The following is a 19,202-nucleotide window of genomic DNA, read 5'->3' on the forward strand; positions in this document are numbered from 1 at the left end:
CCATTACCGATGATAGGACAATTCCTGATGGAGCAGATGAACCTCATGTGAAGCAGAAGCCAGTACGGAAGAAGATACGTCCCATAAAATTAAGAGACTTTGTTGAATTATAATTTTGTGTTTGTAGTGTTTGTAAATTCTGTAAATTTAATTAAGTTATTGTTAATTATCTATTGGTTTAATGTAAGTGGCTATTGTTCGGGACGAACTATACTAAGGAAGGAGCAGTGTTACGACAGCGGAAGTCACGTGGCTCTAATAACACGTCATGATATTCTCGAAGGTTCTTGAGTGTTTACTAGAGGGGCGGTATTCTTGTATATAAGACCGCCAAGAAGTGACAGCAACAATCGGAATTGAATTGCAGACAGACAGAGATAAAGACGGACAACTGAGTCAAGCGCGGAAGTGACCGTAAGTAATTGCGTGAATCATAGTGAATTAAAGCGTGTGTGTTTAAGTTAAAGTGTCTGTGGAAATTAAGTGTAGTACAAAGTTGAATTGAGAAAGAATGAACTAGTTTTATTTAAGAAAGGACTTGTGTAGCTAAAGTTTCATCCGAAAGAAATTATACAGGAAATTAACAAACGACCAGAGGCGTAACAATAGCGTGTGTTTAAGTTAACGTGCCTGTGGAAATTAAGCGTATTGCAAAGTTGAACTGAGAAAGAATAAACTAGTTTTATTTAAGAAAAGACTTGTATCACTGAAGTTTCTCGGGAAGAATTGTTACGGGAAATTAACAAACGAACAAAGACGTAACAATACATTATGCTTAGTTTTGCTCGAATTCGTTTTATAATCAATATAAATCATTAATGGAGTAGCATGAACCTATTTATGTCATGCACTGAAAAATCTGAAAAATGATTATCTGAAAATTTTATTAATTTAACATATATTTTTTAGTTATCAAGGAAGAATAAAAACATTAAAAATAGGGAAGGAACAATAGCGCTAACAAAAGTGAATAAGCATGTAGGTTACTTCATGTCAATTTAATGGTAGGAAATTCACCAGATTAAAGTAGGAATGCAGAAATCGGTTAAAGAGAAAATTGTATTTAGAATGTCATCATAGCATTTAAAAAAATGCAAAAATATGACAGTGAAAAGTTAGCAGATGTACCTGTACCTTTCTCAGCATGACTGTACATGACGATCAATACTTATCACCTGGTGACTGTCTGAACGTTTGATTGTGCGCAGATAACGATAAGACGCAAATGGGTGTTTCATTCTGAAAATGAAAGCATTAGTCTAACCGTTCTCTTGTAAAAGAACATTGTAATTTCTGTCCTAATCCTAACGTAACAGAGGAGAATTACTAGACAAACGCCCAGAAGTATCTGTTAGAGGAATTTAACTGTGATGTCACAGAGTTGCATTTAGTAATTTGAGGTAGGTTAAGAAACATTAAATCATTTTTTTAAACCTGAATATAGGGCTAGTTCAAGTACGTGAACATATGATTAATTAGTACTAGTATTGTAGGTATAAAGGTAGATTGAAAGTAGAATGTGGTTACATAGTTCGTCTAATCTCGCTGAGCGTCAGTACAGCAAGTATAACTTCTATGGTTAAAATGGCTCCAAGAAAATTTACCCTTTAGAATGTTATAAATTGCGAAACTAAATTATTGAATGTAATAATTCAGGTGCGTAAAAGTTCTAATCAAAATTTCTGTGGAAACTGGAATGTAATAGCGAAGGTAAAGTATATTAAAACAGTTCATAATCATTATAAAATAAATAGATGTAATGTAGTTGCTTATACGTAAACTTTTATTGGGCAATACCACCAGTTCTAGTAGGTATAGATAACATATAAAACGATAGCACAGACTATTAATGCAATCTTGATATTTTTAAAAATAATTAACCTCGAAGTATAATATTTTATCAGCATTATAGTACATGATAACCGTTGTATTCTTGTATAGTTCTCAAAATACAGATGATGCACGTTTGTTAGGCATGAATTAGAGTTATGATACCAAAGACGTTATATAGAACTAATATCCTAAACTTTAAAAGCATAAGCTGAAACGTTATTTGATAAATACCAGTCCCCCCCCTCTCCCGGAGCTTAAGTCGTTTGTTAATTATAAAAATGAGTTGTAATGTGTTATTAGTATGGGAGGAGGTTGATATTTAGCCAAATGATACACACAGAGTATCGTTTCATGACTCAATCAATGATCTTTCATCGATCTTTTTCTTCTCGATCGAAGTATCGATAATGTGACAATGCGTTCACGCTTGTTACTTTATGACTGACCAACTACAGTTTTCCGATCGTGTCCTATCCTGTATGCTCACAAGAAACTGTACAAACTTTGTTACATTTATTAACTGCAGTACTACAGTAACATGGTTTGAACTGAGCTGGATTTCATAAGTGTTAGTAAGCACCTTGTGGACTACTGAAACATGTAAAAAAATGGGTCCTCAATATTATTTCGTGTTTTTGTTAGTTACGACAATTTTGGATTTTGTTTTCAGTATTTAGTTATTTTCACCGATTATTTCCTGCCTTTTTAAAATACATTTATTCAATTATTGGTTGTAATTTACTGTAACTCGTATTTTCTCATACATAATCTCGATCCTTCTTGCTTAGTATTGCCTAAAGCCGCAAGTAGCGATGTAAAGGTTTGTTTATATTGTAAATAATCTCTTTCCTGATAAAACCAATTCAGACGTGTAACTTGTAGTATAGGGAGACTACCTCGGTTGCTCCAATATAAACGCCAAAAGTTAACTATATCTCTGGCAAGCTTGTTCTTCATTTTCGCTTTAAGAAGGTTTTACTGCGGGTAAATAATATTACAGTAGTGAGAAATATTAATATCGATTTTTTCTGAACAACAGTTTGTTTGTTTTTTTTTACCCACTTATTTTCTTCTAGTTTCAGTTTGTAATTACATATTCTGAAGAAAATAGAATTAGTTTACTGTATTGAAGTTGATATTTGAATAAGAACAACATCGTGGCGAAATATATCAGTCAATAATACAGCTGTTAATTCTTACCCACACTTTCAGAACACTCAATTTATTGATAAGATCCACTGATCATGTGATATGTCAGGTGGCTCTTGCCCCTCGTTGGATATATAAGACTGTGTAGTTTAAGTTATTATTTGGTTTAATTACTGGTTTTATATTTAATGATTACTAAGTTTTCATAACAAGTGTGTTAAAAGTTAATTATTTTAAAACCGATAATTATGACAAGTTAATGTTACGTAACTCTATACCAGTCTTACGTTGTGTATTGTTACGTCTCCGTTTGTTAATTAACTTTCCGTAACTTCGTTCCGACGAAACTTTAGCGACACAAGTCCTTGCTTAATAAAACTGGTTTATTCTTTCTGAATATAACTTTACGATACACTTAATTTCAACATTCGCGCTAAAACAAACGCTATAACGAACGTTAACTTCAACAATACTCTCTGAGTGCAGATCAATTACTCACTACCTACACACACATTACCTTCCTCTCACGTCACGTTGTCCCCTCTTATATATACCCGCCTACCCTATCTAGTAAATACTAGAGCATTCATGAAAAAACAAGATAGTTCTAGAAAATAGAGGGCGCCACACCAGTCACGTGACCTCGATGACGCAACAGTATGCAGTTTGATTTTGGTACTAGGCTTTTGTAATATTGTTGACGTCATCTTACTCAAAGCTTCCAAGTTTTTCTCCTTGTATGTAATATTGTTGCTACTACAGAGCTAGATATTTCTAGATTTTTCTGTCGCGTGTTATGAATACCTGCAGATACAGGAGTTAATGTAAGTTAGTGAAAGCGAAGTTAGACTGTTTAGCACTAATTTGTTTACCCTTAACAGGCAATATCTAAAGTGCGTTTCACTGGTATTGTAACGACATAGATGAGTAATTTGTCTTGTCAATTATGTTCTAAAGTAATTGAACCTGCCTGTGTGGACTTTGACAAAAAGGAGACAATTATTTAAAGCTCTGGATACAACTGTGATAACCAATAGTGTAATGAATTTTTGTACATACGTTTTACTTGTTTTGAATATATTCTTTTTGGACAAGTGGATTGTGTGTTGTCCGTTTATTGTTGACATTTATCGTCAACAAGTCGCAGACACCTACTGTAAAGAATCTGGCCCCATAAATGCCGACACCCCTATAATTTGTTATATCATATTACAGTTAGTCGCCAACTTACAAAACAATCATTTACCAACTTTGCCATAAAGTCAATAATGGACCAAAACAAGTGAAAAAAAAAAAGGATGGGGGCATAAAAATGATTATCATTGATTACCAGAACTTGATATTAAGTGAAACAAAATATTGTATAAAATCAGTTTGAAATATTCAAATATATCCAATACCTTTGTACTTTATATTATGCATTACTGTTAATGAATACCTATTGATTCTTCAAATTTATGATAAAAGTTTGAACGATTGTTTCAAAGAAAAATCTTTAAAATGTTAATGATTACTCCATGAGATATGCAGCCGTCCATTCGGCTGTAAAGTTACTATTGTTTTAGGTAAGTATGATATTGATTATTTGGAAAAATGAATGCTCAATGTGCATTCAAAAATGTAGCAAGTAATGGACAATGAAAATCAAAGCTTTGTGGTCTTTTTTTTTAAACACAGGCAAAGGTGCAATAAAACTAGCCCCTTAGGAAAAGTATCAACATGTTTATAGTATGAAATTGACTTCATATTTCCACTTGCATTGAGAATGAACATAGTCCAGTGGTTATCAATCTGGACTAGGGATCTGGTGTTCACTGTTCGTGCCTTCATACCGAATCATCATGCTCCTCGCTTTTCTGTCAAACAAAAGTGTATAGCCCAAGAGTTCGTGTGGGTGCCGTTGGCTGCCCTCCTTCCCTATATTTCTGTCATTTCAATATTATGAACAGCTAGCGTATATTGCCTTTTAATATTTTTGCGTGAATGTCTAAAAAACGACGAAATTAAACAAACAACTAGCATTTTTTCCAAGTTTTTTTTTTTTCTCTTTTAAACATTTGACTTAAACTCTCTTCTTTTCCCGAAAGGCATTGTCTGGTATGGTAGGGCCAGGATTCTTTACAGTAGGTACCTGTGACTGACAAGTGCAGAAGAGTGTCCAGCAAGCAGTAAATGCTGCTACTTTGTCTGGCATGGATTGGTGGTTAGGGCACTGGTCTAGCAATCTATGGGTCGTAGATTCAAATCTCATCACTGATCATATTCACCCTTTCAACTTTGGAAGCGTTATAACATGACGATAAATTCCATTCTTTGTTGGTAAAGATTAGCCTAAAAATTGGTAATGGGTGATGTTGACTAGCTGCTTCCCTTTAGTCTATCACTTCTAATTTAGGGAAAGCTAGTACAGGTAGTCTTTATGTAGCTTTGCAAATAATTCAACAAACTAAAACAAAGATGTTACTGCTAAAGCTCTGAAAAACTAGCAGAACCCAAGTTGTTTCTGGCCAACAACTCTGGTAGAGCTTAGTAATTAGAGTCCTTTGTTAATTAATTGACGATCCAATTAATCAATGACATTCGATTAATTGCTTAGTAAAATATTCTTCAAACCATTGCAAGCACAAGCAAAAACAAAACTGAAAAAGAAAAAATTAATGTGCAGCTGATGCTCCAGCTTGTTGCCTTTCCCCTACTTGGCAGATGAATAAGAAAAACACAGAATAAGTTGACAACAGGTGCTGCCAGATAATGTCCGTGTCTCTTGTCAGCAATTAAAAAGTAGTGACATTGACAGATAGCCCTAATAGCTGTGCCATGACAATGACATGACCAGAAAGTTTATTGACAATGGGAATCAAACTAGACAAAAACCTCCCCCTACCTAAATCGCCAAAGCTGAACAAATTTAAAGCTAATATTGGGTAGAGCACAGATAGCCCATTATGTAGCTTTGAATAGTTGAAATAATCGAAAACATTAATACTTGTAAACCTCAATTGTGATTAGTTGATTATTTTCATGAGAATTGAATCATAGTTTGATTAATCTTGTCGGATTAATAAAAACAGTAATTCTGATTAGTTGGATATTTTCGTGACAATCACTACAATCAGAATTTCAATTAATCAATTTCTTCTGTTATTTTATTACAAGTTACAACTGTTACAGTAAGGGAGATTGTTTTTTTCAGAACTGGTACGACGTTTCGATCATTGGTGCGATCATTCTCTTGTACACAAGTTTTAATGGTAATAAAGGTTTTGTTATTTAAATCAACAATCTAACAATGTATTTAAATTTTAGAACTGATAATGGTTACGTTTACTTTTGCATAACAGTCTGTGTGATTTTACAGAATATTTATGACTGAACAAAAAAAATCAATAAATATAAAACAAAATGTAGAATATGTTGTGCAAAATGTTTGCATAAGATTAGAAATGTCTTGAGAAATAATGATAAAAGGCCTTTACAGATGTGCCTAGGTATTTGTTAATTGTGGGATTGTTTGATATTATTAATAAGTCTTCTTTGATTTTTCTTCTGTTAATGTCACGTTCATGCTTTAATACTGTGACTTTCTGTTCAGAAAAACTGTGGTTGTTTTTGTTCATATGTTCATAGACTTGGGAAGAGGATTTTTGGTGTTCTTTTAACCTGATATTCAAGCTTTGTCCTGTTTCGCCTGTGTAAATGGTTGGGCAATTGTTACATTTGATTTTGTAAATGTTTTCTGGTAGGGTGGGTTTGTTATATAATTTTCTTAACATGTGTTTAATCTTTATTCCAAATTTCTGATGGGGTTATGGTAATATTTTTATTCATGAGATAATGCAAGTGATTAGGTATCCTTTGTTCCTCGGTGGAGTGTTTTTTGAGTTTGCATGCTTTTTAAATGTGACTTGTCTGTGTTAATAGCTGTTCAAACCGTTTTTGAGAGAATTGGACTATTTTATTAAAGCATTGAGTTAAGTGTGCAGTTTCTTCCTTGGTGCTTTCTATGATGCATATAGTGTATGCTAAATTGTACTTGTCATTTTCATTAGTCGATTAGTTTAGGTGATATTAATTAATTGTTTCCATTTAATTTAATTCGAGAGTTATGATTTAGGTTGTTTAAGTATAGCACGAGTAATAAATTTTGTTTTAAGAAGCGTTAGTTTATCACAGGTTTGTTTACATAACTGCTTACGAATCAAAATTGGCGATTGTTGTATTATTGAAACATGTTACTAGAACCTTCTACGTTTTTCTCGTTGTTTTAATTGAGTGTTATTGCATCATAATATCTCGTAGTGTGTGGAACATTCTAGGCCTCTGTCAGGCTATAAATACACTTCCAAAATGTAGTTTGAGTTAGTTACGTAGATAGATCTAGATAGACTGCATGATTGTGAGTTTAGCCATAAAGAGCTTTTATTAGCGATTTTTGAATTGGAATTGTCACAGATCGAATTGTAATAACAGAGTATAGAATAATATTTTTTCTTGTCAAATTGTGTTCTAAAATAACTGAACCAACTTGTGTGGACTTGGACGAAAAGAGACCATTGTTTAAAGCGCTGGATACAACTGTAGTAACTAACATCATAACATAAATGAAATTATCACCGATTGCATTGTAAAAACAGAGCATGGGAAAATAATTTGTCTTGTAAATTGTGTTCTAAAGTAACGGAACCAGCTTGTGTGGACTTTGGTGTAAAAGAGGCAATTATTTAAAGCTCTAGATACAATTGTGATAACCAACAGTGGGTTGGGTCCACAACACAGAAATGCCAATAGATTGTTTCGCTCTATGGGGAGACCCTGTATGTTCCTTGAAAGTCCTGACCCTAGACGCCATGTGGGAGCCAAAACAATTTCTGCTGTGACAATACAAGCCATATAGTAGGCAATTCCTCTAGTAAATGGATGCCTAATTTATTACACCAGGAGCATTGGGAAGAGTAACTCAAGAACCCTGATCTAATACAAGCACTTCTTGCTGTGCTGCATGGTGAAGCTTGGTCAGCTCAGATTGAGGAATACGTAACAGATGCTTTAGCCTGTGGCACTTGTGTGAGCAATTATAAGCTGTGGTTCACAACCTGCACTACAGCTAGTAATCCACAGAGCTCTATGGCAAAAGATTCTTCAAACCTTTCATAAGATTGGAGGGCACCAAGGTGTTACTCGCACTTGTGCTAACATTAGATGACAGTTGTTCTGGCCAGTGTGAGTCGACAAGTTCAGTATTATTATCAACACTATACACTTTATGCCACCCAAAGAAAGTATTGGCCAAACCAGGGCGAACTCCAAAAAGATAATTGTTGGTTCTACTTTATAGAAATATTACTGATCCACTTCCAGAAATTAAACGAGGTTTGACACTTCTGAATATCAAGTACTTCACAAAGTGGGTCGAAACTTTTTCACTGTCCAGCATATTGGCACAGTTTTTATTTGATGTGTTGTTGGAACCCTAGATAGCACAGTTTGGATTATCTCGAGAGATCCACAGAGAGCTGTCATCTGTTCTCTGAAAGGTGTAAAGTGTTGGGTGTTGTGAAGACGTGCACTTCACTTTAGCACTCCCACTCAGGTGGTTTAATTTTAAAAAATTGTTAAAATAAACTGTCAAGTAGATATTTGTCACGCTTTTTATTCCTGATTAAAATAACTGATATGAGCACATACGATACAGAGCAACTGAGCAGAGATCGATAGGTTGATTGTCAAACTTGTTCATGTCTGGCTCTCTATAAGTGTAATCTATGGCCCTCCCTTAGAATAAACACCCAAATGTTTTCAAAAATATTTGTGCAACTATTAAGAAAAGACAGTCATGCTATAAAAAGTACTATGATAAAGTAATAAAGGAATATATATAATAAAGTGGGGTCTGGGTGTGCTGGAAAAGATCTTTGGTTTTGCTCCTATATAAGTTGACCCATTAACAGCAGTCCAGATATATGTAAATGCATGAAATACAAATTGACCAGCTGCATTATATGTTAGCAATAAACCACTTATGTGATTAAGAGAGCACTGTTTTATCTTTCCCAAACCTGTGTTAACTGTTGACAAAGAAATGGTGTACTAGTGAGCAGCACAGAAACATGTATTGGGCAAGCAGGACCCAATGAAGCCTGGTGAAACAAGGCATACACAGGTGTTATGGGTACATATTTAGGGCATGAGAACATGTGAATTCTATAGAAATGTCAGTTCACCCACGTGGTAGTTTAATTACTCTGTCTGAAATGTAATGCCATAATGGGGCATATTTGCAACTGGATAATTACAACATTTTACAACCTATACACCTAGCCAAACTTCTTATGAATTGGAATTCGTTCGACCTTACATTTTCAATCCTGACTTTTGCTATTTGATATCAGATTCTTAGTTCTTATGGCTATCATATTTTTCAGCTAGCAAGTAATGCTTTCATTCCCTTAGTGTGTGCTTAAACCACTAATTATTACTTTATCATGGAAGAACATTATGGAGATATATATGCACGGGACATCATGTTGAGTGATATCAAGGAACTGGACCTTATGGCCACCCACAAGGAAACTGGAAACCAGCCTAGCCAGAATCCAATGACGGGTTGGCTCCCACATCTCCAGGGTCCAAACAGGCACTAACAGGGCTGTAGTTCCAACTTAATAAAGTGCTTGGAGGATGTTATACAGTCAAACTACACACATAACAAATGTGTATATATATCACCAGTAAGACCACTACATACCAACATATGTCGAAACATCATCTGTTACAAGACCATCACCACTTAAGAAGTCCTGTGATCCATCTTGGAGTTTATCACCATACCACCAATAAGCCTTCATTAGATCAGATACCCATATATAAAACGGAAAAGTGGACCAAGGCCTAATCCTTGTATAACCATGAAAAAAACAGTCTCCAGAGACAGCCGAAGCTCCTATTATGATTTAGAGGAAGAGCTCCGGTGATTATAACATGTTTGCCTTGCGGGGGAGCGGTCTTCTGACGAGGTTAAAATAAAGAGAAATATCATGTTAGTCTGAGAATGAATTGTAAAAATAATGTATACAGTCTTTATTTAAAATTTTGTTAAATGATTGTTGTTAAAATGTTTTCTGATTGTGTTGTTGCTCTGTGTTGAAGTGTTTGTCTCGAGTATATGTATCTGCATTTTTCTTTCTCTGCTTGTAATTTATGTTAGTTCACTTTTTATAATTACAACTTTTATATACAGTTGTGTGTGTTTTAAGTATTTTAGTTGGATTCTGTATTATGTTTTCATTCCTTTTTTTTTTTGAAGGAGCCTATTAATATTATTATTAACTATTTTCATACTTATATAAAGGGTTGTTTTGTAACTTTTATTGTACCGATGTATCAGTATTAAAGGGTAATTTATGTTTTTGTTTTATGCTCAACATACGTCTATTGAAAGATTCATGTAATGATAATGTGTCATGTATTGAAATTTGGTTTTGCATTCTGTCATATGTAAAATCATAGTTGTTACTTTGCTGGGTATTAAGTGTATCATTACATGTTACATGATGAGACTAAAATTTCTTCATAAAAAGAGTTCTTCTTAATGTATTGATTTAGTTGTGAGAGGGTATCATCATGGGGACAATTGAGTATTGTATCATGATTCCATGTTAAGGAGTTGTATGTAATGTATTTTGCAATAATGTAATACTTTACATATGTGAAAGATTTATTTAACTTTGCATTTGAATTAGTTTTCTGAAGGGTTTGAATTCGTTTTAAAAGTAGTTTCATTGTTAAATGGTTTTATTTCTTGTTCACTTAATTTGCTGTGTATTCATTGTTAAATTATTTTGAAATAATTACTTGCGTTGTTTTTTTTGTGAAAGTTGTATTATGTAACAAGTGCATATATTTGTAGTCAGTCACTTTTAAACGTATATAGTATAAATATCGAGTTTCTTTATCAAAGCATTGTGTTGTCTGTGTTCGTGTAGGTTTTACACTTTATAAACTTTATTGTCTTTAAAGGTAATGTGAGCTTAGGATAACCCTGAAGTAAAGGGGGCAAGAGAAGTGTGTTAAATAAGCATACCGGGTGTTTTCTGCCTCCTTATTTTAATATAGAACGTTTCCAAAATTTCCTACTTGTGCTGTTATGTGCGATTTCCACATGTATTGACTACATTTTTGCCATTACAAAGATATAATGTTACCATTAAAATAGTTGAAAGTAGCATACGAAGTTATTCGTCGTAGATATAACTTTAGGATAAACCATCAGATGCTTTCAAACACTTACAAGTGCATATACACATTTAAGAACAAAAAACCAGTCAAGTATGCAGCCGCAAACAAAAGTATTGGCACCCTACTCTTTATTATACCATTAGCAAGGTAATAAATCAAGAGTAAGCCTTTAGTAAACTTTAATCAATTTTACAAAATAAAAATGCAAAATACACGCACTCTAGACATTTTAACAAGAATATTTATAAAAAACAAACTTGTTTCATTTAAAGTATTCGTTTGAAACAAAAGTTATTGATAACCCTGCTTTAGTACTTCATGTGTCCTCCTTTTGTTTTTATTACAGATTTCACACGTTATGAAACTTCTCAACAAGTGCATTGTATTAGAAGAAACCTGGGTCATTCTATCTTCCTTCAGCTCAGACATACTGGATACATAATGCTTGGTTACAGCTTTTTTTCAGATCAGTTTAAAATATTTCTGTTGGATTGAAACCTGGTGATTGCAAAGAGCAGTAGCATCTATGGTGACAGTCACTCTGTTCCTGTTTCTTACCAGCTCTATCTTTGTAAGTAGCTCCAGCTGCTTTATGTTGATATTTCTGCTGTTGCTTGTTGGTGATGGACTTGCACACCTTTGAAATATGCACAATTTTATAACAAATGTAGCATCTCTTCTCCCAATTGTCTGTTAACCTCCTGTCAACTTTGGTTGACTCCTACTTCTGGTCAGCCACCTCTGGTTTTGACTTTAACTGGCCCTGGTTATTCTTAGACTTGCCAGTTATACTCCCTCCATGGATTTCCACATACTGTTCTGCCAGCTTGATCATCTCTTCCACGTCTTTTGAGGCTCTTTCCTTTAGGAACAGTGACATGTCAGTTGAGCACGTGATCATGAATTGTTCGCGTATTATAAGATCTGCCAGAATCTCAAAACTATTTTCACACTTGACCATGTCAGTCGATCTTGTGAAGAGTCACCTTAGATGTGCCACAAACTGAACTACAGTTTCTTCAGTGTCAAGTTTGACTTCTCCGAACTTCAGATGAAAACATTTATCAGTAAATTCATAGCTTTTCAGCAAGACCACTTTTAACTTGTCATAGTCCATGGCATTTTTTGACGTCATGCCTGTATAGATTTGTAGACCTTTTCCTGTGAGAAGTGGGCTGAGACAGACTGCCCAGTCGCCTTTGTCCCGGTTTTGATTTTGGGCGATAGCTATGGGAAAGCTCCAGAAAATCATATATGTGTTCTTTCTGTTCATTCAATTTTGGCAGCTTGGATCAACTGGCCCTGACCCCATTGTCATTCTTGTATCCTTCTTCTTACTATTAGGTGAGCTTGGCAATCCCAGTTTGTGCTCTTATTCTCTCTATTTCCAGTCTTTCCTTTCTCTCATTTTCTTCTTTTAACCTTTCTTCCTCTCTTCTCTGTCTATGGTCTTCTCTTTCTTTAGTACTTGTTGCTGTTTAACAAACTCTCGTGCTTCGCCATCTTTGAGCCCAAGACACTCACCTTTTTCTAACCATTTATCGAAATCTGTTGACATGGTTATATAGAGTGATTGCACTATTTTCGTCACCACTATAGTTGTGCGTATATAGACTTACTTCTGCTGTCGTTCACGTCTTCTTCTACTACCAATGTCACGGTTTTAGTATATGGGGCCTGGATTCTTTTACAGTAGGTGTCTGTGACTTCTTGGCGATAGATTCGAGCAATAAATAGACAGTACACAAACGTATATACTAAAATTCTTTACACTATAGGATATCACAGTTGTATCTAAAACTCTAAATAATTCTCTTTTCTGGTCAAAAGTCTACACAGGCCGATTCAGTTACTTTAGAACCCAGTTGACGAAACGAATTATTCTTCTCTACTACTTTATCACTTACGTTACTTTGTGGGTTACCACAGTTGCATATAGAGCTTTAAATAATTGTCTTCTTTTTGTCAAAGTTTCATAGGCAAGTTCAATTACTTAAGAACACCCTTTGACAAGACAAAATGAGCCCGGCATGGCCAGGTGGTTAAGGCACTCGACTCGCAATCTGAGGGTCGCGGGTTCGAATCCCTGTCACACCAAACATGCTCGCCCTTTCAACCGTGGGGGCGTTATAATGTGTCGGTCAATCCCACTATTCGTTGGTAAAAGAGTAGCCCAAGAGTTGGCGGTGGGTGGTGATGACTAGCTGCCTTCCCTCTAGTCTTACACTGCTAAATTAGGGACGGCTAGCGCAGATAGCCCTCGTGTAGCTTTTGCGCGAAATTCAAAAACAAACAAATAAGACAAATTACTCTCCTTTATCTCCAGGAGCGTCGAAAGCCAGCACGGGCCCCGGGGTAAACATCCTCAGCAAGCCCCCTTTCTCTCTGTTTTTTAATATTTTTAAGAGCTTATTTAAAAGAAGATTCAAAATTAGGACAGCAACGAGCTCATAAACTAAGCAAAGTCATAGCAGCAGCCATTTTTAGCTCACAGTATAAGTGTAACAACATGCTTTATGGCATAACCAGATTTTAATGACGTGTATCTTCATCATGTACGATAATGTTTTCAATATTCTTTGTGGAGTATTTTTGTTCAAATATTTCTGAAAGTTGTCTGTTGACCTATTTAAAAGTTTGTGTAACTATGTAGAAAAGACGTGTTTGTGGATCTGGAAACTCTGTATGCTTTAGCGATTATTATTATGTTATCTTTCTTTAAAACTTAATTTTGAACACCATAATAACTTATAACTGGTGGTGTGGTAGCTGTTTCTACATTTTTCTGATCAACTTAGTACTGACATGTTTTACCAGTTTATTGCAACCATTGATCCCCTTTTCCTTCCTGTACTAAAGTTGCTTAATACTTTCTGTAGTATTCATTTGAAGGTTTGAACAATAACCCAATTTATTTACTATGTAATCGTTTTTACTCGTACAAATAAAAATATTAACTATCAAAAATAAGGACTAACTCTGAATTGTTTTTATCACAACCTTATTCACTAATAATGGCCCCACCTCTTTCCTTCCTCCACTTCCTATCAAGCGATTGATTCTCTCATCTTGCACTTTACTGAATTATCATCATTGTCAACCGTAGCCTATTGCAAAACATCCTGATCTTCAGGATCTTCTATCATCTCGGTGGAACATGTAAAAGGTTTAATGTATTTTCATTTGTCTGCTATGCAAGTACGTTTTCCTGTATACAATTAGTTTCAATTACAACACAGCCTTGAAGTTAAACATACTTTAAATAGAGAACAATACGCCATTGCACGCGCTTTCTCTGGGCAATGAATGATTTTACTATTGAACTTAACCCCTTAAACTATCATTTCTTTCTAGATAGTTCTGAAGGGTTAGAGAAAATTTATGCTTATAATTATTTAGCATCTAAACTTCAAGGTCAAGATCATATTGTATCTGCTTGAAATAGTATTGCTGCAACTTTCCTTCCTAATTGTTGTACCTTCCATAGCTACCAATGCCACTGCTAGACAATAGCTCCTACTTTCCCGTATGTGTGCTCTAAGAGATGCAAGCCTTTTCATCTTATATGAAGCTCTAATGATATCCTTACCCCTTTAAATGTAATAATAATAATGTGATTTCTTCATGACATAACTAATATAGAGTTCCCATTTGGTGGCAAGCCATTTATTGGTGTGAAGTATCACGATAAATGTTTCATTATCAAGCTACTTCAGGTATGTAATAGTTGAACGAATGAATGTCCATTTCCTAAACTGGGATCTTTCAATATTTTCCATAGTGTTGCCCGAGAAAAGTGGATTTTTCCATTGACCTTTGTGTTCATGGATTCTCGTCTGTTCCAAAACTCTGTAATTTGTTTACCATGGTTTGGACCCCTTTCTGGATGAACTTGGTTCCCCATGTTGATCCATATTATTTTCCTTTCAAATACTACTAAGCATAAAAGATATGCCCACCTTGGAATTTCTTCCGATTTGAACACATCTCTATGATCTGAGTGTATATGAATATTTTGATTCAGAAAGGGTTGTTACATATCCTTCTTCCATATTGAACAGTTGTTTATGGCATCATATTAGCTACAAGATGCTGAACAATGTCAAAATGTAGTTCTGATACATGACATTCCAGCGTCTTTATATTGATTCCTGTTGTCAAGTGACCTGCTGATTAGTATACTGAAAATGATTTAATATAACGTGCTCAAATGCATTAAATGCATTGTCGTCACAAATGGGCTCTTTCTCCTTCTCAAACTAAGGTCCATTATTTGTGTTTTGTTTTCTTTCAAATAAAATGAAATATTTGTGCCAGTCTATAAAGTAGAAGTATTTTAAGTACATACAAGCAAAAAGTTGTTCATATATAAAAAAGCAGCATAAAAAACCACACTATTATGTTTATTAAAGATATTAGCATACTACCGTAGGTAACGTTTTTGGTAACTATGTTAAAATAAATTTAAATATATTAAATCAAATTGAAAATTATCATTGGATACAGAGTAAACATTGAAGTGATCAACACAATATTCCAAAGGTATTATTCTGTGTGTATGGAAAAAGAAGTGTAATGTAGTAAAAATTCAGTTATGTTACTATTATAAGAGCTCTTTTTTTTATCATGTAAAATACTTGATATAACAACAGTAATAAATAAAAATAATTTATAAATAATGTTATAGTACAGGCTATACAAGTAATGTTATTCCCTTTAACCTTTGAAGTCTGAATCCAAAGAGAGATGGTACAATATTTCTTTGGATTTAACAACTTCAGAGGATAAAAGTAATAACATTAAATTTTTACTGTTGCAAATAAATAAATATTAATGTATTACATCCTTATGGTAAAATTTTCAGTATACAACTGAATGCACGTCCAACATTAGCACTCATCTAATGGTCTCGTTATGAAATTATTTTTTACGGCAATTGAAGCGTAATAAAAATTTCAGTTTGCAAATGATGATCATATTATTTGAATCCATTGGAATTACTCTGCCTAATAATTCCTTTTATCTGAACATGCATAACTAAAAGCAACACTTAACAGGTTTAGCTTCCAAAAAAGTCAGTATCAAGGAAACTGGCTCGAATCATTTTTCTTTTTCTATTTTCCTTTTAGGATCTTGTTGGAAAAGCCATTAATTATTCGTGAAGGACAACTTTGATTTCTTCATCTGTTAAAACAAAAATCTGAAATAAGGTTTGTAAAATACAACTACAGATCTTAATCCTATAAGCTCTGTACATTTAGACTGCACACAAGATCTTAAAAGTCATGAATAACTGTTTAAATAAGAACGATTTATTATTCTAACATCACATTAATAGAACTACCTAATCATCAACTTTACCAGAGATTAACTGTATGAATAATTGGTTATGTAAAATCTAGGGTGTAGCACTCCCAATTTACATACTTGACTTGTATAGGAACTGTAGGTTATATTGTTAAATAAATTTTCTTGGAGACCTCCTAGATTGAGCTGCTTTTTATAATTTGAATCTCTCATTGTAAAACCTGCATGTCTAGCTGTTGGATATACAAGACTGTTTAGTGTAAGAATTATTATTTAGTTCTTTTAGTGATATAATATTTAATGGTTATTTAGTTTTCATAACAATGTTAAAAGTAATTATTTTAAAAGCGATAATTATGACAAATTTTGTTAATAACTCAATAAGAGTCGTATGTTGTGTGTGTAGTTAAATTGTTATAAATTGACGTCACATTACTCGAACCTTCTATATTTTTCTCGTTGCCTTAAGTGAGTATTGTTACATCATGGCATCTCATAGTTTGTAGAAAGTTCTAGGCCTCAGTTTGGCAATGTATATATAGGCAAACAAGTGAGCACAAGTTAAGTAAGAAAATGTTAAGTTAGTGAAAGTGAGGTTTGACTGTGTGATTGTTAATTTAGTCATAACAGGCGATATTTTTAAATGAGATTCACAGTTTAACAGAGACAAGGAGAATAATTTATTTTGTCATAGAGTGTTCTAAAGTAATTGAACCCATCTGTGTGGCCTTTGATAAAAAGGAGACAATTATTTAAAGTTCTGGATACAACTGTGGTAACCCATGGGGTAACATAAGTGAATCTATTACAGATTGTGCAGTAAAAAACAGAGTAGAGAAAAATAATTCCTCGTGTCAATTGAATTCTAAAGTAACTAAAATAACCTGTGTAGACTTTTGATGTAAAATATAATTATTTAAAGCTCTTGAAAGCATTTCACGTTGACAGGAATTTTGTGTTTAATGGCTAGTTTTAACTAAGTGTGGAGAAAAACTAAAACCAGTTTTCAGATATTATCCAAAATATGCAGAAAAAAACTCCTAAAAGCAACCCTGAAATCCAAATATCAAGAACTGGACTACTTATAAAAACTCAAACAGAAATTATACCACCAATTGGCCTGCTACCTCAAGCCAGATGATTACAGCAATATACAACTTATTTTTGAATCAAGAAAAGAAGTCCATACACAATAAGAAACTAGATCAACTAAGGAAACTACAACAACTTGTAATCAACAGATCTGACCGGACACTCAACGACACAGAACTTCAACTTCTAAACAAAGGCCTCAACTTTGCCGTCAACCACAAAACAACTCCATGCCTAGAGTTCAAGGCTAGAAGGTCTAGGCAGAAGACTAGTGACCCATTACATAAAAGAACAAAAGACCACCTCTACCTCAAACATCCTCCAGCTACAGCAAGAAGACATCCATGACATCAACCAACAGACTTTTATTACAGGCAACTACAAAAAATGTGTTTTCCCGAAGTTACAACTGTATTTTAAATAATTTTTTTTAACAAATTTTCGCACAAGACTATTAATATAGTCAACCAATCCAGTAAAATGAAAAATAACCTCACAGGTAACGAGATAAAATCCATTTATAATATGAAAAAAGACTAACATTAAAATTCAAAAAAACAACTAAACAGAACTTTATTACAAATGAAAAAAGATAATTTAATTACTGACGATCTTTATTTTATCTACGTAAAACTGATTCACGCACACCACAACTCTATGGCATTCCTAAACCATACAAACAGGACTGCCCCCTACGACCTATACTGTCCACTTATGATTCATTCAACTACAATCTTGGCAAATTCATAGCCTGGGCTCTCACACCATATGCAACATCTGCAGGTTCATTTTTTTAAAGATGCCTTCAATTTCAAATATACACTAGAATAACGAAATTCTAAAACCTTAATGGCTAGTTTTGATGTCGTGTCACTCTACACCGAAATCCCCGCCAGTGAAGCTTGCAATATCGCACTCGACCTCTATACTAGTGACCACAACAAGTTAATCCACATCCCCAGCACACTTTTGGCTTCTCTCTTAGAATGTACAACAACCAATACCAACTTCATTTTCAACAACGAACATTTCCTTCAAATAGATGGTTTAAGTATGGGCAATCCTGTTTCACCCGTTCTTGCCAATATATTCATGATCCAGATCGAAACACAAGCCATACATTCTGCGCTTCATCCCCCACTATACTGGTACAGATATGGTGTGTATGTTCTTATGGTGAATTTTGGTTTTAAACTGTGTGTCCAATCTAATAATTTTGAGGTTAAGAAAGGATAACTGTTTATTGTTTTCGTGTTCTATGGTAAATTTGATGTTGGGGTGAATGGAATTTATGTGTTTAAGGAAAGTTAGTGTGTGTTCTGTAGAAGTGAAACCAGCAAAAGTGTCATCGACGGGCCTCTACATCCCATGGAATTCCGCTCATGACACCACACAAAAAATCAATACACTGAAAAACCTCATAACCACAGCCACAAGACTTTGCTCAATGGTCTACATAGATGAAGAACTCAACCACATAAAGCCTTTTTTCATTGGCAACAATAAATTTCCACCAGCTATTGTTGAAAAACTCTCCGTCATTCACCACAAAAAAACTCAACTCACGAACAAAATTGATACTAACA

At 34.2% G+C, this 19,202-nt stretch overlaps 1 protein-coding gene and 1 long non-coding RNA gene across 7 annotated transcripts in view; one reads left to right on the forward strand and one right to left on the reverse strand.

Annotated features, from left to right (window-relative positions):
- Nucleotides 1-1,226: 1,226 nt before the first annotated feature.
- LOC106469243 overlaps nt 1,227-19,202 on the forward strand; it is a 25,671-nt gene continuing 7,695 nt past the window's right edge. Inside the window, exons 1-3 of one of the 6 annotated variants that reach the window (XM_022397708.1) lie at nt 1,227-1,400; nt 11,564-11,788; nt 16,347-16,427. The gene's annotated coding sequence lies outside the window, so the exon portion shown is untranslated. Of the gene's footprint in view, nt 1,401-1,425; nt 1,711-10,979; nt 11,789-16,346; nt 16,428-19,202 lie in introns of those variants that run through there. The other 5 variants (XM_022397710.1, XM_022397705.1, XM_022397711.1 and 2 more) reach the window with 5 other exon arrangements.
- The window catches only part of LOC111088230, a 67,940-nt gene continuing 62,330 nt past the window's right edge, over nt 13,593-19,202 (reverse strand). The window contains exon 3 of the long non-coding RNA XR_002612823.1: nt 13,593-16,401. This is a non-coding gene — a long non-coding RNA (uncharacterized LOC111088230). The remainder of the gene's footprint in view (nt 16,402-19,202) is intronic.

Source organism: Limulus polyphemus, unplaced genomic scaffold (assembly GCF_000517525.1).
Source record: "Limulus polyphemus unplaced genomic scaffold, Limulus_polyphemus-2.1.2 Scaffold3373, whole genome shotgun sequence".
Classification (NCBI taxonomy): domain Eukaryota; kingdom Metazoa; phylum Arthropoda; class Merostomata; order Xiphosura; family Limulidae; genus Limulus; species Limulus polyphemus.